Here is a 6,894-nt window from a genome sequence, read left to right as displayed (position 1 = left end):
AAGCTTATCTGGATTTCACCAATTACTTCCTTTCTTTTTTTTTTAGGATTTTATTTATTATCCATTTGAGAGAGAGAGCACACAAGCTGGGGGGGGGAGGGGCAGAGGGAGATAGACAAGCAGTCTGCCCGATGAGCAAGGAGCCCGATGCGGGGCTCCATCCCAGGACCCCGGGCGATCATGACCTGAGCCGAAGGCAGACGCTAAACCCTACTGAGCCACCCTGGCGCCCCGGATTTCACCAGTTTCTACATGCACTTCTGGGAGTAAACACCGTGTGTCCATGGTTCTTAGAAATCGGTCACATGTGTAGATTTAAGTAACCGTCACCAAATCAGGATGCAGAACTCTTCCATCACCACAAAGAAAGTCCCTGTGTTACTCCTTAATAGTCCAAACTACCCCCATCCCTAACTCCTGGCAATCACCAATCTGTCTCCATCACCATAATTTGTCACTTAGAGAATATTATATAAATGGAATCATGCAGCATGCAGCCCTTGGAGATTGGCTTTTTGCACTCAGCATAATGAGCTTGAGGTGGACCCATGTTGCTCAGTGTGTAAGTAGTCTATCCCTTTTTATTTCTGAGTGGTGTCCCATGGTGTGGATGTGCCACCGTGTGTTTAACCCTTCCCCTGGTATAGGACGTCTGAGTTGTTTTCTGGGTTTTGGCTATTACAAATAAAGCTATGGTGAATACTCATACATAGATTTTTGTGTGAATATATGCTTTCATTTCTCTAGGATAAATACTCAAGAGTGTAATTGCTGGCTCATATGCTAAGTGTCTGTTTAACTTCATAAGAAACTGCCAAGCTGTTTTGGAGAGTGGTTGTACCGTTTATATTTTCACTAGCCAGGAGTGCGAGTTCCAGGGGCTCCATGTCTTCACAAGCACTCGATATTGTTGGTAGTTTCCATGTTAGCATTCTAGTAGGTGTATAGTAATGTCTTAATGGAGCTTTAGTTGGCATTTCCCTCCTGGCTCATGATATTGAACTTCTTTGCATGTTGTGCTTACTTTCAATTCACACATCCTCTCCATCAAAGTGTCTGTTCGGGTCTTTTGCTCATTTTCTAGTTCAGTGGTCCTCAACTGGGCATGATTTTGAACCCCCAGGGACATTTGGCAAAGTCCGGTGATGTTTTTGGTTGTTTTCTTACTGTTGAGTTTAGAGAGTTCTTTATTATATTTTGGAGGCAAGTCCTTTGTCAGGCAGGTGGTTTGTAAATATTTTCTCCCCGTCTGTGGCTTGGCCATTTATCTTTTAATATCATTCATGATGTCTTTTACCATTCAGAGGTTTGTAAGTGTTTATGTGGTGAGGCTGTTAAAAATTTCCTTTTCTGGTTTTGCTCTCCTGCTAACACACCAGACAAAGATACATTTTCTTACAGAATATCGATGACTTACCTTGTACGCTTGAATCTCTGATCTGCTGAATAAGGTTGAGCTCTACTCTACTTTTTAGTAGCTGAGCTCTCCTTTTTTTTTTTTTAATATTTTATTTTTAAGTAAGCTCAACACCCAATGTGGAGCTTGAACACATAACCTGAGATCTACAGCCTCATGTTCCACCAACTGAACCAGCCAGGCACCCCTGAGCTCTGCTTTTTTAAATTGATAGGTCATTGTTCCAATAGCCTTATTGAATAATCCACTTATCCTTTCTATAATAATTTTAGTTGATAGGGATTTTTTGTTTGTTTTGTTTTTTAAGTAGTTATACTTAACCCAAAGTAGGGCTTGAACTCAGCACCTGGGGATCAAGAGTTGCACGCTCTACCGACTAAGCCAGCCAGCTGCCCCTTTTTCTATTTTTTTTAAAGATTTTATTTATTTATTTATTTGAGAAAGAGACAGAGCATAGGAAGGGGAGAGGAGGCAGAGGGAGAGAGAGAAACAGACTCCCCTTGGGACACCTGGTGGTTCAGTCGGTTAAGCGTCTGCAGCCAGGTCATGATCCCAGGGTCCTGGGATCGAGTCCCACATCAGGCTCCCTGTTCATGCTCTCCCTCCCCCCCGCCTTTGACAAATAAATAATAAATAAATAAATCTAAAAAAAAAGAGAAAGAAACAGACTCCCCGCTGAGCAGGGAGCTGGATGCAGACCCCCAATCCCAGGATCCCGAGATCATGACCTGAGCCAAAGGCGGACACTTAACTGCCTGAGCCCCCCACGTGCCCTGCAGCAGCCCCTTTATCTATACTAATTTTAAATGTATCCTTATCCTATAAAGTACAGTACTAAATTTCCATATGTATGATTTCTGAATTCTCAATTATGTGCCACTGATCAATTCCCATATTCTTTTAATTATTGCAGTTATGTAATGTATTTTTTATGTCTGCTAGGCCATGACTCTCTCATTCTTCTTCTTCCTTTTTTTTTTTTTTTTTTTTTAGGCTCCACACCCAGTGTGGGGCTTGAACTCAAGACCCTGAGATCAAGAGCCACACTCTATGGATTGAGCCAGCCAGATGCCCCTATTATTCTTTTATTCAAGTATTTCTGGACTATTCTTGCACAGTTATTTGTCAGATGAATCTTAACAATTCATTTGTCAATTTCCAAATTAAAACAAACTAGAAACAACTACCAGAATTTTTAAATTATAATTTCATTGAATTTATAGATTATCTGGGGGAAAATATTATCCTAAGTCCACCTGTTCATGAACATGATACACTTCTTCATTGAGGTTTTGTTCAATGACCACCAGTAAGTTTTATCATATTCTTCTTGTAGGTTTTGCACATTTCTCCTTGGATTGAATTCTCAGTATCTTTTTTTTTTAAGATTTTATTTATCTATTTGACAGAGAGATAGAGAGCACAAGTAGGCAGAGAGGCAGACAGAGGGAGAAGGAGAAGCAGGCTCCCCGCCGAGCAGGGAGCACGACACAGGGCTCGATCCCAGGACCCTGGGATCATGACCTGAGCCGAAGGCAGCCGCTTAACTGACTGAGCCACCCAGGCGCCCCAAATTCTCAGTATCTTTATAGCTAAGTGCTTATTCCTTCTTTGTGTTCCACGGCCATCCCAAACTGAGCCCCACTTAGAGCCCTCGGGGTAGCTCTCAGGGCCTGAGATGCCCTTTCTCCTGGTCTCTTTCACAGCTCACTCTTCTCACTCTGATCTCAGCAGAGTGTCACTGGCTTGGTCACTCTGACACACAACCCTATTGTAATGTTTTCCATAGCACTTGTTAGTCACTTGAATTTTTTCTTACTTAGAATGTAAGCTTATGAGAGCGGGACCCAGCAAGCCGTGTACTGCTGCATTCCGAGCACAGGATCCCAGTGTGTTCTTGACAAATACTCACTGAATGACGGGAAGGAGAATCTGTGATCTGGCTTCACTTCACCCTCTTTCTCCTGAAGTATCTGTTGTCAGTGTTTGATACATATTCTTTATTATGTTCAATAAATGTCATGGTATTCCCAGATCACAGAGAGCTTTTATGAGAAGTGTTGAATTTAATCAAATACTCTTTTTTTTTTTTAAAAGATTTTATCCATTTATTTGACAGAGAGAGACACAGCGAGAGAGGGAACACAAGCAGGGGGAGTGGGAGAGGGAGAAGCAGGCTTCCCGCCGAGCAGGGAGCCCAATGCGGGGCTCAATCCCAGGACCCCGGGACCATGGTCCGAGCCGAAGGCAGATGCCCAATGACTGAGCCACCCAGGCGCCCCTAATCAAATACTCTTTTGGCATCTACCAAGAAAACTGTGTGATTCTTAACCTAAACCTATTTAATGCAATGTGCTACATTGCATCCTGGAATGATGCTAATAATAAGAGCCAACTAATACACAGCGTTTACTATATACTGGGATTGTCCTAAGCACTTTTTGTATTTACTCATTTTAGCTCTTGACAACTGCACAGGGGAGGTATGTCATCATCCCCATTTTACATATGAAGAAGGTGAAACAGAGGAGTTAAGTATCGTACCCAAGATCAAACAGGTGAAACTAGGATATGAACCTTACAGTCTTGTTCTTAAATCTGTGCAATTAACCCCAAGGTTAGTCTGTGTCTGTCATGGTCTTTTATTCTTTTACTACTCTACTAGAACCAATAGCATTATTTAGATTTTGCATCAGTCACACACAAAAAAATTGCTAATATTTAAATTATTAAATCTTCTATTCTCACATAGTTTGGAATCCAAGTAGCTTCATTAGAATAAAACTAAGAAACTTTATATATTTTTCTTTGCTCTGATAGAGTTTAAATGCTCTGTCTCTTGTAAGCTTGATAGAACTTGCCTGTAAAAACTCTCAAGGATTAGCACCTTTTTGTGCGGAGGGAGGTAAACTTTTGATAACTTTTTCACGTCCTTCTCTGGGGTACAAATAGTCAGTATTTCTTTTTTTTTTTAAAGATTTTATTTTTATTTATTTGACAGAGAGATACAGCGGGAGAGGGAATACAAGCAGGGGGAGTGGGAGAGGGAGAAGCAGGCTTCTCGCCGAGCAGGGAGCCCGATGCGGGGCTCGATGCGGGGCTCGATGCGGGACTCGATGCGGGGCTCGATCCCAGGACCTGGAATCATGACCTGAGCCAAAGGCAGACACTTAACGACTGAGCCACCCAGGCGCCCCGATAGTCAGTATTTCTATCTGCATCTCAGTGAGGGATCATTCAGTGAGGGAGGCAGAAACTACTGTAGCCAATTTAAGCAGAAAAAGGGTTGACTAGGGGGAGTCAGTGCTTACAAAATTATTGCAAGTGGTAGAGGGCTGGGCTCTGGGGGGAGCTTACGGGAGCAATTTCCAGAGCACCGCAGAGCTGGACCCCCAAGGGAGCTGCCACTGGTGCCATGACCAGAGGACAGGGATCAAGAGGTCAAGGCCCCCATAGGGGTCAAGTCCACACTGCTTAGCCAGGATCCCTGCCACTGAGTGGATGCTCTGTGCCTTTCCTCTCGACACCCGTGTAGCTCTAAGCTGCTATCTTTTTCTTTGAACTTTTTCTTTTGAAATAATTTTAGATTTATAGAAAAATTGCAAAGATGTTATAGAAAGTTCCCACGTGCTCTTCATTTAGCTTCTCCTAATAATGACATCTTACCTTTGTTAAAAGTGAAAAAATTAACATTGGTACCAAATTATTAACTACAGACTTTATTCTGATTCTACCAGATTTCTCATTAACGTTCCAGGAGCCAATCCGGGATCCCACACTGTGCTTAGCTGGTTTGTTTGTTTGTTTTAATGAAATCATTAATGCCCTTGTATGTTCTTTTGAGTATATATTGGCCAAATTCCACAGGTTTTAATGGGTGTGATCTCATTTTTGCATTCTTTCTGAATTTTTGGTTTTGATTTCCACCTTCATCTGAGTGATTTAGAAAGTCAAAAATGTTAATTATCCATACAATTTGATTTCAATTTTAGATATCTTTTCATTCCCACTCTGTTTCTCACATAGTTTGGAATCCAAGTGGCTTCATTAGGATAAAATTAAGAAACTTTACATATTTTCTTTGCTCTGATATAATTTACCAGAAAATGTGACATGTACGTTTTCCTTCCTTCCTCATTTTTTTAAAAATTAAAAAGATGCAGAGAATAATGTAATTTTTAATTTTTTAAGGGACTGCCATGTTGTTTTCCATAGTGACTGCACCCTCTTACTTCCCACCAAGAGGGCACAAAGTCTCCCTTTTCTCCACATCCTCACCAACACTTGTTATTTTATGGGTTATTTATTTATTTATTTTTAAATTTTTTAAAAAGATTTTATTTATTTGTCAGAGAGAGAGAGCACAAGCAGGGGGAGTGGCAGGCAGAGGGAGAAGCAGACTGCCCACTGAGCAAGGAGCCTAATGTGGGACTTGATCCCAGGACCCTGGGATCGGGGCCTGAGCCGAAGGCAGATGCTTAACTGACTAAGCCACCCAGGCGCCCCTATTTTATGGGTTTTTAAAATAATACCCATTGTGGTTTGGGTTTGCATTTCCAGCATTAACTTTTACAGGAGTATTTTAATAGGCTGACGATGTAGAGTTGGGAACAAAATTCATACTGTTATCTGTTGCCTATCACATAACCCTATTTGGTGAAAAGGGTTGAAAACATTTGACAAGAGACCAGAGATTCATTTGAGGTGGGCCATGGAGACAGAGGGCTGTCACTCCAAACGTGGCCTTTGGAGTTGGACAGACCTCGTCTGCTGTCCTCTGTCACATCCTGCTCTGTAACTGAGCAAGTTGCCTCTTCCTTGAGCCTTACCTCCCTCGTCTATAAAATGGGGCATTTATATTTCAGTAGGATGTGTGAAGCTTCAGTGAAAGAATTTATGGCGTCTAGTGGAGTACCTGGCGTTTGGTAGTCCTCAATAAGTGGTAGCTATTATGAGCATTAGGAGTTTTGTTCCAGAGTTTTCCAAGGGCCCCCCTGGACCCACCATCCAAAAGCCCCACTGCATGGCCTGATGAGACCCAGGGGAGGTGTCATTATTCTTTCTCTGCTGGTGCCCGATGGGCAGGCTTATCTAGGGAGGCTTATCTAGGCTTGGCCTGCAGCTGAGGACAGGAGTGTGGGGAGATTACGGAGTTTAGAGATGGGGCCTGCCAGATGGGCAGGTTCGAAACCGGCAGAATCACACTGTGGGTGGGTTCATATAACCCAAAGTGTCAAGAAGGTGTTCCAGGAAGTAGAAGGATTCCTGGATTGCACACCCAGCGTGGGCTGGATCACTCTCACTTCACTCGTCTCATCTCGTACAAGCAGATGTCCAAGTCCTTGTAAGGCCCTCAAGGCCCATGGGTCAGCTCCCCACTTTCCTCCTGGACCCCCAAAGGTGTAGGGGAAGGACATGACCCTGGCAATTTCTCGGCTCTTACCCCATTAAGAATGGGCAACCAACTCAAGCCTTGG

This window comes from Eumetopias jubatus, unplaced genomic scaffold (genome assembly GCF_037043125.1).
Source record: "Eumetopias jubatus isolate StellerSeaLion01/CBP00866 unplaced genomic scaffold, mEumJub1_p1.0 scaffold_9, whole genome shotgun sequence".
In the NCBI taxonomy this organism is placed as follows: Eukaryota; Metazoa; Chordata; class Mammalia; order Carnivora; family Otariidae; genus Eumetopias; species Eumetopias jubatus.
This window is presented reverse-complemented; position numbering follows the sequence as displayed.